The 13,872-nt window shown below is 32.9% G+C and overlaps 1 pseudogene; it reads right to left on the bottom strand.

The window, feature by feature from the left end:
* Window positions 1-571: 571 nt before the first annotated feature.
* LOC113040767 (DNA annealing helicase and endonuclease ZRANB3-like) overlaps window positions 572-13,872 on the bottom strand; it is a 67,920-nt pseudogene continuing 54,619 nt past the window's right edge.

Consider the following 13,872-nt stretch of genomic DNA (forward strand, 5'->3'; position numbering starts at 1 on the left):
TTATATACATTTTAATATATAGTTGTAATTTCACTATATGTACCTATAGCTTGATATAGAATAGTTTTAAAGGACAGCTTTGATGACAGATTACAATTGTTACTATTTTATGTACGTAAAGAGAGAGCCTTTATTTCACTCATTTAATTGGCCTTTTTTTTCCTCCAGTTGAATTCGATCAAATTGCAAACACTATCAAGATAGTATAAAACGACCCCACGAATCGAATGTGCATGCAACAAACATCCCTGTGTCTTGTACGTGTGTATTCAGCAGAGTAAGAATAACCTACCCTGCATCTCGTGCCAATCTGCCTCTCAGTGTCTCTCGTGTAGGAGAGATAAGCTTTATCACGCTCTATAGACACTGGTGAAAGTGAACATCCTGTCCTGCCTGACTGCTGCTCCACACAGCCTCCTATCTCTGCACTGACCCAAAAAAAACCTGCAGATACTGGAAACATCTCACGCCAACACGTCCTGCGGCGCTCGCGTTCAACCTGCAACACATAGTTCACCATCCAGAGTTAGAATAAAACCAACTCTTTTTGTTCAAATGCAGAGCATGAGGACGAATGTGAAACGTTTATTTAATTTATGGTCGAACACATCGAAGATCGAAGTAATTTTTCTCTTGCTGAGAGCAGTGATTATAAACAGCTAGCCAATCGGCTAAATTACAATCCTCAAACACGGCAGATGTTGGTAAATAACGCCTCTGACATGGAAAAGGCAGGCGGGTCATTTCCAAGCCAACAGCTCTGGATCTGTGTTTTTTAATAGTTGCAGACGGAGCGGCTCATTTCTTGACGAAGACTCGTGTGATGTCAGAGGCCAGTCTGGAGGCGGCTTGGTCTCGTTTCATCCGACTTCTGTCTTTGGCTTGGTCCTCTGCAAAAACACACCCGCCACAGATTCACCATCATATGCTACAAATGTGTTTGCGTATTCAAATTAAATACTGGATATAAATGTAAAAATTAAATAATGGCAATTAAATTCGGACTTTATTTTAAACTTAATTAAATAATAGTTTAAAAAAATTATAAAATAAAAAGCATACATTTAATGATTAAAACAATAAAACAACCTTTTAATAATAATAATGTTGTAATCAATTAATAACAATAAAATACAAAATAAATATACTTTATTATTATTGTTATATTTATATAAATAAAACAAAATTGACAATGCTTTTAAAATGTTTCAAATAATTAAAATAAAACATTTTAAACATTAATAAATATAAAACTATATAGTAGTGCTGTCAAATGATAACTCGCAATTAATCGCATCCAAAATAAGTTTTTGTTTACATAATGTGTACTGTGTACATTTATTATGTAAATGACATAATATTATGTAAATATAAAGACACACATACTGAATAGGTTTAGAAAGTATTTACATGCATTTACATGTATATATTTATATCATTTAATTTATGTATAAATATTTAATATACAAACATAATATATTATTCTTAAATGTATACATGCATGTGTGTGTATTTACATATACATACATACATAAATAAACACAGCACATCCTCATATATTACGTAAACAAAAACTGTTATTTTGGATGCGATAAATCGAGATTAATCATTTGACAGCACTAATATATAGTAAATATTATTATTATTGTTGTTTAAAAAATATTGTTTAAAATATTTGTATAAATAAATACATAAATATTTTATGATTTGTTTTTTATATAACAATGTTTTTATTTTAAAATAGTTACCTAAACATAAATCTATTAAAAAAGTATTAAATCAATTCCAAATATGCATTGGTGTGTGTGTGTGGATGAAATACTGTAGCATCCGATGGCAGACGGTACACAGGGTTTGAAGGTTCTGGAGGGAACACGGTCCTCCTCCTCTGTAGACGGGGTTAATGTGGTCCACCTGCCAGAACTGTCCTTCAACGGGACATTGAATCATTTCATTCAGCTGCAACATGCAAACACAGACAATGTCAAACAAATCAAACAGATCTTCAAGTATTTCACTCATGACCGACACAATACAGATTTATCTGAGTACAGATTATAAATATATATTCTGTCTAAGTTTGCAATAACCGATATGCAGAACCCATTTTATTTAATGATCTGCTGCTTTTTAAAACAAAAACTTAAATTGTATGATAATAACTAAACAGAAACAACACTATTAGTTATTAACAATATTTAATCAAAAATATTGTTCATTTTTCATAAAAATACTGATATCAAAAATGTGTATTTGCATCAATTACAAATATTGTTGAAACCATTAATACAAATACTGTTATTAATAATTATTTATAAATAAAAAAATTAACTTAAATTTTTTTAATCATCAATAATAATAATAAATCATTAACAGCAACAATAATTCAATATATTTACATTCTTCTCTAATTAAAATAATATTTAATATGCAGAACCCATTTTATCTGTTGACATGCTGCTTTTTACAACACAATTTGTTTATTAAAATATTGTTTTTAAGTTTTTATGAATAGCAACATGTATATCTTATAATTATTGACAAATAATTTAACAAAAATGCTGTTATTAAAATTTCATAAAAATACTGTTATTTTTTTTATCAACAATTTATCACAAATATTGTTGAAACCATTAACAATCATAAAAATGCTGTTATTATTAATAATTGTAAAAAAAGAACTGAAAATTGTTGTAATCACTGATTATAAGTGACAATTATTTTTATAATAATAGTTTATTTACAGCAACTATCATTCAATAAAATAGAATTCTGTCTTCTATTATTTACATACAAATACTTACATACTTTAATAAAAAGATTGGCATTATTAATAAAAAAAAAAATTTTAAGTGTTGTAATCATTAATAATAATAATTACTCATAATGTTTTATACTGATCAACGGTTCTTTGTTCTTTTAATAAAAATAATACATATTAAAATTATAAGTATTATCCTAAAAAATAACAAAAATATAATTTGAATTATTAAGAACCACCACCAATCAGAACTTAAGTAATCATTAAAAAAATAACTTAATTACACACACACACGCACATATATAAAACCTATTCATATATATATATATATATATATATATATATATATATATATATATATATATATATACAGTACAGACCAAAAATTTGTTTTTGAAAGAAGTTTCTTCTACTCATCAAGCCTGCATTTATTTGATCAAAATACTGAAAAAAAATGTTATATTGTGATATACTATTACAATTTAATATAATTGTTTTTAAATGTATTATACTTTAAATTATCATTTATTTCTGTGATGCAAAGCTGAATTTTTAGGATCATTATCACATGATCCTTTAGAAATCATTCTAATATGATGATTCATTATCAAAGTTTGAAACCGTTCTGCTGCTTAATATTTTTTCAGAAATATTAAAATACAGAAAATGTGATACTTTTTTAGGATACTTTGATGAATAAAAAGTAAAAAAAAAAAAAAAGAAGAAGCTATGTTTTTAAAAATAAATATTTTGTAATAACAATATACACTACTGGTCAGTTTTTTTTTTTTTTTATAAAATCAATACATTTATTCAGTAAGGATGTGTTAAATTGATAAAAAGTGATTAGAATATATATTATAATTTTTTTTACAATTTTTAATAAATGCAGTTCTTTTTAACCTTTTCTTCATCATACATATTAGACTGCAGAACTGTTTCCAACACTCATAATAAATCAGAATATTAGAATGATTTCTAAATGATCATGTGATCGACTGGATGTTACATGTGACACTGAAGGCTGGAGTAATGATGCTGACAATTCAGCTTTGCATCACAGGAATACATTATTTTTTAAAAGTATATTCAAAACTATTATTTTAAGTTGTAATAATATTTTACAATATTACAGTTTTTTTCTGTATTTTTGATCAAATAAATGCAGGCTTGATGAGTTGTAATAATATTTTACAATATTACAGTTTTTTTCTGTATTTTTGATCAAATAAATGCAGGCTTGATGAGCAGAAGAAACTTCTTTCAAAAACATTAAAAATAGTAAACTTTTGGTCTGTATTGTATATATATATATATATATATATATATATATATATATATATATATATATATATAATTAATTTGTGGTTTGGGCTATATGATATAGGCTATCTGACAATTAAAACTTTAATTGACTCTGTTGTTTCCTGTTGAACGCAATATTAAAGAATCAAAACACCTGACAATGGATGAATACAGTATGAGTCTATCTTATAAAGAACACAGCACCCAGAGAGAGAGTCTTGAGAGCGTCTTAACAGTGTTGTTGCTGTTTGTAGATCCCTTTTATTCCTGTTGTTTTATTGAACCGCTACATGAAAGCGCTCAGAATAGCCCGCCGGGAAACTCTATATAATTCCCTTTATTCCAGCAGACCGCCGCGATGAAGGACTCCAGGTGCTGAGGATTAAAGCTGGAGAGGAAATCACGAGTGGACGATCAGCGCTGGGAACACGAGGCCCAAGTGCTGGCATTTCAATCCTCTCCTTCCCCCTCAACCGAGCCGGACGATAATTACCCTGACTCTCAAGGGTCGCGACACGGACGATAACCTCGCGCTACGAGAGCGGGGCACCTCGGGCGTCGATAAGTCGTGCTGTACGTGACAAAACACATGGAAGCGGTGAACGTGAAAGGCTTCTCCGTAACAATGATTTGCGTGTACGTACGACAGCGGGCTTGTTTGTACGTCGAGGGCACTCGGAGCTTAAAGCGTGTTATCGATCAGGCCGCTGCCGCTCGGGGCTCCAACAGAAAAGCCGAAGAAAAATCAAACCTGCACCTCGTAGCAATGCACTGTGTGAAAAATCAATGGCAATCTGACAAGACTAGGCGTTGTGTTAACATTGGATGCTCCGGGGAGGAAAGGACGGCTGTGTGTGTGTGTGTGATGATAACTCTACAGAGAGAGGCAGAGAGCAGGGCCCGAGGCCGCTAAGCTCTTATTGCTTCTGCAAGCTAAACAGGCCATCTTTATTTATCTTTCTCTGTAAGCAATATTTTTTCAATAAAATGCAGCGTCTGCCGAGTTACTTGCGAATGTTTGGGGATAATTCCGGGCTAATGTGCTTTCGGAAGAGACTAATGCGCGCCTTTTCCCAAACTCTGGCCAACTTCCCAGACGAAATTAGTCCTGGTGCTGCGTACACCTCGCGCAGTTTCTGAGCTCGAGCTACGAGGAGCACAGTCGACTGCTTCTGAGGAAACTCAGAGAGGACTTTCTAAAGAAGAAATAAGAAAAGATCTAGGAAGAGTAGATGATGCTGCTGCTAATGATGATATCTATTATTATTATTAATAATAATGAATAATTAAGCAATAAAGATTTCCTACAAATATTATATTTACTATCATTAATAAAAATATTTGATGATATTTGAAGGATATTATTATTTTGTGACATTATGTTGGTTTCAAAAAATATACTAATATTATTTATGGCATTTATTTCTATTTGTTGTTAACAATAACAATAGCAATTTATAATAAAATAACATTATTAAGAACAAAAATACAAATATGCCATTAATTATAATATTTTGAAGCATATTTGATTTTGAAGCATTACATTTTGAAGACATTTCAACTTAAATGCTTTTATGATTATTGTTATTAAAAATGATGATAACAATAATAATAATACTTTTTTAACAACAGTGGTTGATTGTGATTTCACTTTTTTTTAACGTTAGTTAGTTTGTAATGTTGCTGTTTGAGCGTAAACAATATCTGCAAAGTTGCAGCGCTGATAGTTCAGTGCAAACAGAGATATCATCTTTTAAAATTCTGGCAGTTTAATGCCTACAAAAACGGCTGATAAGGGACTACAACGAGCTTCTTCCCGGGTCTGTTAGGTCACGAACCCAGATAAACCCCGCCCCCAGGTACACACCCCGCCCCTCTTCCTCTTCTTTAGAGAAGAGGAAGAGAAAATTAGTGGTGCACGTAAAAATCTGTTCATATATGAATCATGATTCTGTCTTTTAATGATTCTAATTGATTCACAAGTTTCAAAATCAATGTTTAAAAGCAGCGGGTCTCAATCCTGTTCCTCGCGCCTCCCTGCTCTGCATCTCTCTCTTTCTCTCTCGCTCGCTCTCATTCATACACTTATTGTCACAAAGCAATGAGAAGCGTTATACATGGACGCGTGTATGGTTGCTGTGCTGTATTAAAGCTTTAATCAGGATAAACCCGTATATTAAAAGCTAACAGAAGCAATACCATTTACAAACAACTGCGTATCTAAAAGTATGAGACAACAACAAACAAACATACCATTAAGAGCCGTGCTTGCCCAGGCTCTGTCTCAATCAGGCTCAAATTGAGAAGCAATATAGAGGACGTCATTGTTTACAATACAACCGGAGCACATTCTGAGCTTGAGAGGGGCGGGATGTTCAGACGCACTCGAGGCAGTTTAGCCAATCACAACACACTGAGCCAGCTGACCAATCACAGCCCATCGTGTATTTCTGAGGGAGGGGCTTCATAATAATAGGAAATTAATCGAGCCGTTTGTCAGAGAAGGGACAGATCGGTGGGGAATAAAGGTCAATTATGTGAAAAATTATACGTTTTTAAAAAAAAACGAAGTATTTTGAGGCATCTTGGTTTTTTAAATTAGTAAAAATATAATTTGTAGCATATTTATTATTATTATTACTGACTATTTCTTGTTGTTAACAACAACAGCGGCCACTATTTTTAACACTGACAAATAACAACATGCCATAAATATTGTTAATAATAATATTTTTTAAAAATACTAATTTAGTAATAAATAACACTGGCAGTCAGCAATTGTTTTTATTATATAATCCACAAAAGGGTTATAATAAAAAATGTGAGAGTGCAGTGTCTTTAATTTTTTTTTATATTTATGGTAGTCTTGACATCTAATATCTGGGAGAGTGCTTTGACTGCTTTAATTAAGGTACAAATACTGAAACTGTATGGCGCATTGCATTTCAGTAAAGAAAAAAAAGAAATTCAGAATATGCACACTGAAGAGTTTGAGCAACTTTAGCATGTAATGGATGGATGGAAAGAAAGAAATATGGCCAAATATGCAGATGAGGCTCCTAGAAATGAGCCCAACCTGTTTGAGAGGGAGCTGTGCCAGCCCGGTGTTGTCCAGGATCTTCTTGCGGTGTGTGCGGGGCGTCCCGGACCTGCACGTACAGCTGGTGGGCGTCGAGACCACAGTGCTGACACACACCCAGCACACGGGTGCGCATGTAGCCCTGATTGGAGCGCAGCTGGAAGTCCTCCATACAGGCAGGGCTGCAGAAGCCTCCTGCCCAGCCGCGGTGCTCCCCACTGGGCTTCTGGCAGGACAGACACAGGGGGGTCCCGGCTGAGTCCACGGCCTGCAGGTAACCGGCTGTAGTGTTTGTCTGAACACACACCGAGCTCTCTGCTTCTCTGCAGACACAAACACACATTAGCAAGTAGATTTGCACATTTTCTGAAGAAATATATAAATGTTGCTGCTCTGTAAAAAACGCTTGTTGCTATATGTTGCTATATTGTGTCTAATCTCTTTATGAGAAACTTGAGATCGGTTTATCGATAGATCTGCACTTTTAGAATTATTTAATTCGCAAAAAAAGCCACAAATAAAAATTATGCATTATTTAAGAAAATACAATTTCATTTTCAAATCAACAGTTTTCAGAAAGAATGTAATTTGTGACTATATTCCAAAAAAGCATAAATATGGAACATTATTAATATGACTACTACTAAAACTATTATAAGTATATCATCTGCATGTGTACATTTTGTCTAAGTTTTTTTAGAAGTTATATATAAAATATTTTAATACATACCAATATTGTGACTAATTATATTGTAAAAAACTGCATAAATATGGCACATAAAAACAATATTAATAATAAGGATTATTACTATTTTTTAACAATATGAAAAATGCATTAAATATTAATTTGTAATATTTATTAATATTAGCATAAAACTATATATTATTTTTAAATTACATAAATGTGGCAATACTAATAATAATAATAGAAAATATAAGTTTTTTATTGGTAGTACTAGTAGTAGTAGTAGTAATATATATATAACGTATAATTTCAAAAATCATAAATAAATCAATGCAAAAATGGAGAAAAAAAACCCTGCAAAAATTGTGGCAATAAAAGATATTATTATATCATTATACAAATGTATTGTTTGTTCCAAAAACATAAATAAAACAATAAAAAAATGCATTAAAAAGGCATACAATTATTTATATTTGCAAAAAAAAAAAAAAAAAAAACTGAAGGAATCCTGCAAAAATGTGGCAAAAAAAGAATAAAAATAAATATATATATATATATATATATAAATATGATGAGTGTGTGTGTGTATATATATATATATATATATATATATATATATATATATATATATATATATAAAATTACTATTATTATTATTATTATCCAAATGTACCCCCCCCCAAATAATTTTTTTTGTTTGTTTTTTAAATAATAAAAAAATATATTATTATTGATACATAAAAAACTGTTCTTAGTTACTTAACCTGAAGAAAAAAAAAAGAAAAAAAAAAGAAAATCTGTTCACCAGTGTAACGTCTGCTAACATTAGACTGTGGCTCCATCAAGGTAACAACAGTTTTCTTTCACTAACCAGTTTAAATGATGAGACTAGTCTTGATCACACTGACGAGTCTAAACTTCACCAGGAACGACTTTCTCTCTAGTCCTCACTGGTTCTCACTCTCTCTCTCTCTTCTCGGTTTGTTCCTCTTTTCTCTCCATTGCCTAAAAATATCCGGCCCCAGACAGCGCTCAGTACGTCGCAATTTCTTCCTCCCGCGGTTTCCATGGCGACGCCGCAGCACTCGCGTGTGTGTGGATTAAGCCCTTATCCTCTGCACTAAGCATTCTCTCACACACACTCATATCGCAGCTTTACAAGGTTAACCGTTCGCTGCTACACACATAATTACATGCCGAAAGGCACTTTCAAAGTAAATTGTCACTCACTGTGCAATATATATTTATATATATATATTTGCAGGAGTGATGCAAATTCATAAATATGTATCTGTCAGCGACAGTCTCCACCCTGACCGCGGGAGCAAAGCCAAGTGAAAAACATATATGTATTCATTTCCATTTGTGGATTAGCTACACCTGCGGCAGCATCCGTCACGGTTTGAGATCTCATCGCGCGACAGCCAGGTCTGATGACTTCCTCACACAGCCGCAGAGTACGAGAGTCAACGGCTGTCACATCGGATCAAACGGCCTCGGTGTGGCTGACGGCGCTCGCGCGAGTCTGTTGATGACTTCATCAGCCGTTCGCCGCGTCGTTCCCTCGTTCTCGCGGTTGAGAGGTTCACACGTGTGACCACTTCCCCAAAACCCGTTCTACTGTAAGAGTCTGTGCTTGAAACACTCAGTTGATGAGCGGGTGATGCTATGTGGCTGCTGAAGTGTTAAGAGTAGTTTCTACTATGTTCTTGATGGTGGACGTCGTCTAATTAATAGTCAAGATAAGAAGAACGTAAACAACAAATAAAACAAAACGTAATTCGGCACTTTCTATTGTTAAAAATAAGCAAGTGGCACAAATTACTAACATTTTTATCATTATGCAGATTGAGTTGTTTCAAAAAGCACAAGTAAAGTGACAAAACAAGCTGTCTTTTGTATCTATTTGTTATCGTTGTGCTATACCTAGATTTTTGCAACATGACAAACATTTATATTATTGAACTAGATTTGTATAACAATAATTTTAATAACAGTTATTGTTATTAGGGGTTAAGGGTGGTCAGACCTGTTGCTGGGGCCAGTAGGTTTGGATGAGGATTGTCTTTTCGGACCAATGTTGTCCTTTTAAAGATGCGGAGAGCTCCGCCCTCTTTCTGGGCCACAGCGATGGAGGTCTGAGCTACCTCCTGTCTGGAGAGAGAGAGAGAGACAGAGAGAGAGAGAGAGAGAGAGAGAGACTGTGAGGAACACTGAGTGCCAGAAAGGGAACATCATGGTGGCATGAAGAGGGCAGTACAGTACCTGCTACCAGAAAAAACACACGCAGCCGATGTTTGTGTAACAGAACAGCAAACTGATGCTTGTAATGCAGAAATAGAAATAGACAAGAACAGACAAAAAAACCAAAGATAATAACAAAAAAATCCTTGACATGAATAAGACTTGATAAGTTGTTGAAAAATTAAAAATTATAATTTTATATATATATATATTTTTTTTTAAATACAAACATGTAAGAATAAATATATATATATATAAAAATACAAGAAATATAAAAGATGTAAATGAGTACAATAAAAAAATAGATTAATTTCTAAATAATATGTGGCCCTGGACCACAAAACCAGTCAAAAGGGTCAATTTCTCAAAATGTAGATATAAAATACTGAATAATTAAGCTTTATTTGGCCGAGATACAAATGAAAACTGAAAATCTGGAATCTGAGGGAAATATTGAGAAAATCACCTTTACAGTTGTGCAAATGAAGTTCTTAGTAATGCATATTACTAATCAAAAATTAAGTTTGGATATATTTATGATAGGAAATTCACAAAATATCTTCATGGAACATGATCTTTACTTAATATCCTAATGATTTTTGGCAATAAAAGAAAAATCTATAATTTTAACCCACACAATGTTTTTTTAGGGTATTTATACAAATATACCCCAGCGACTTAAGACTGGTTTTGTGCTCCAGGGTCACAAATAACATAAAAAAAACATAAATATAAACTTTTCAATAGTTTAGGTCAGTGGAATTTATTTTGAAAGAATGACATCTTTTATTTCAGCAACGATGCATTAAATTAATGACCATTTTTACATAAGATTTTTTAATTTCATATAAAAGCTGTTGTTTTAAACGTTCTAATTATCAAAGAACACAGATTTTTTTTATGGTTTCTACAAAAATATTATTATCAGCATATTCTGGAGGATTGCATGACACTGAAAACTGAAGAAATGAAGCTGAAAATTCAGCTCTGCATCACAGGAATTATCACATTACATTTTAAAACATTCAATTAAATTTTTTTTTATTAAATAAGTGCAACCTTAGTAAACAAAAAAACTTTTGAACAGTAGCGTATACATTTCAGAAATAGATTATAAATACAAAAATGTGAAAATAAACTATAAACTTAAATACAATGTAACATAAAATGTATGTCTAATTAAAAGTTAAACTACATAAAATATAGAATTAAAATAAAATAAAGGTCCCATGACTTTTAAGTTTAACATTTTCAGTGTGGGTGGGAAAACAGACAAACAAACAAACAAACAAAACCACACTTAATTTGATTGACACCCACATCTGAGTCAATGAGATTCAGATCCGCCCACACGTCCCAGTGCTCTCCAGCTTTAATGGTGTGTGTGTGTGTGTGTGTGTGTGTGTGTTTCTTGCCTGGAGGGGCTGCTGTGCCGGCGCTGGGATTGAGTGAGCTCCTCTAGCAGCAGGACGGGGCTGTGAAACACTCTTCCTCAGCATCCTCTGCCTCATCGCAGTCAGAGAGATCCACTCGCGCACGAATCGCACAACCTGACAGAGACAGAGACAGAGACACACACACACACACACACACAGATGTGTTTCAAGAAATCTGATGAAACCATACTTGAATATCCCATCACACACACACACACACACACACACACACACACACCTGTCTCCTGTTCTCGCTGTGATTGAATTCAGGTGGCCGTTCCTCCCAGTTCTGCAGTCTGATATCCGAGGGAATGACGTTACAGTGGAGCGGGAGGCCGTCCTGAAGAGAAACACACACCAAACCATATATACTGAATATTTACAATATATTTAATATTTTATTGACTATCAAGTTTACTAGCATTATATTTGAAGTATTTTTATTTGACGGTTTCCTCAAGACTGTACGGTTGGACTGGTTTCAGGCTCAGCACTTGTGCCGTTATCGTTTTGAAATTTGATTCATTCCTGTGAATCGGTTCCTTTAAAGGGTTAGTTTGCCTAATTTGTAAAATTTTGTCATTAATAACTTACCCTCATGTTGTTCCAAACCTGTAAAACCTCCATTTAGTGTACTTGTTTGAGTACATGAATTACTCCGGGATATTGGTTTGTTTGAACTCAGAGGGAGTGTCAGCCACATTAAAAGAGTTAACAGCTTAAGTCATTTGTGGATTAATGCGTATTAGAGATGCGAACCATTTAAAATGATTCAGTTCAATTTGGTGAACTGGTTCAAAAAGATCTGGTTACATCGAATGATTCGTTTTTGGACCAAAATGTATTTTCGATGTTTCCAAAAATTATACCTGACCCTCTGATGTCACATGGACTACTTTTATGTTTTTCTTACCTTTCTGGACATGGACAGTATACCGTACACACAGCTTTATATATATATATATATAAAATTATAAAAATAGAAATTAATTATTGAAGCCACCTAACTAGTAATGTTATGATTCCCATTCACAGCTAACGAAAATCCATAAAAAAAAAAAAAATTATTATATATAAACTTTTTTATATTTTTAAATAATTCAAATAAATAAAAAATGTAATACAATTAAAACAAATGAATGTGAAATAAACACAAAATATCAAAATTTATTAGAAACATTTATTATAAATACAGAGGATGAGAGTGGAATACATTTTTAATTTTGCAAATATATATATATATATATATATATATATATATATATATATATATATATATATATATATATATATATGTGAGTGTGTGTGTGTAAAATTAAATTAAACTAAGAACCATCTAACCAATAATGTCATTATTCGCATTCATAGTTAATGAACATCCAAAAAACTATATTTATTAAATATAAACTGTCTTATGTTTTTGGATTATCTTAAAATAAACACAAAATGTATAAAATTATTAAAAATACAATTATCATTATGTATAGTTATCATTATACAAATTATCATTATATCATTATATAATATAGATCGATTTAGCGATATATATATAGTGACTACTGCCTGAAAAACTATTCGAACACTATAAAATAACTCGAATGCCTGTGCCAAACACAATGTTTACATAACAATGATTAGTAATAATAAAAACATATAAATCGGTGCAGTCAGAGAATCTAAAAAGGTAACAATACTGCTATCACTTTAAGTGAGAAATATGAATATGAAGAGCGACCCAAAGGTCGTCTCTCAAGGTCATGATGACAGCGAGCCGTGTTCACGCGAGCGGAGAGGCGTTCGTTAAACGAGAGCGGCCCTTCCAGTCCACCAGCTGGACCGCCGTCCCACAACGACTGTCCACAGGGAGACAAAAGATTACATTTCCAGCCCACGGCACGCATCTTTTCCAGATCTACCTCTGTCTTCCTGCTAAACTCCACCATTCATCACTGCTCGGCTGAGATGGCCTGAGGAAAAGCTCTTATTAAAAACCAACCCCGATAATATTTCTCAATCAAAGTCAATTAGAGGCCCCCTGCTTATATCTGCTTCCATTTAATACAGTTGCAGAGAACTGTAAGAATCTGCCCTCAGATTAACACTGGAAGCTCTGCCCATCAAACCGTGTGTTCAAGATCGATCCAGAGAATATTTAGGGCCATTTCTATATCAGAGCTACTGATGCAGATCCGGCTTGGTTTGGTATAAAAGAAACCCTGAGGGATTTGAAGAATTACTTGTAATCCCATTGGGTAGAAAAAAAACGGACAAAATGTACTGTATTGTACTGTATTTTCCAGAATAAGTCAAATTTCTTTTAAACTAAAATGTTTATAATGCTTGTAAAGGTTTCATTTTATTT

Source organism: Carassius auratus, chromosome 22, assembly GCF_003368295.1.
Source record: "Carassius auratus strain Wakin chromosome 22, ASM336829v1, whole genome shotgun sequence".
NCBI lineage: Eukaryota > Metazoa > Chordata > Actinopteri > Cypriniformes > Cyprinidae > Carassius > Carassius auratus.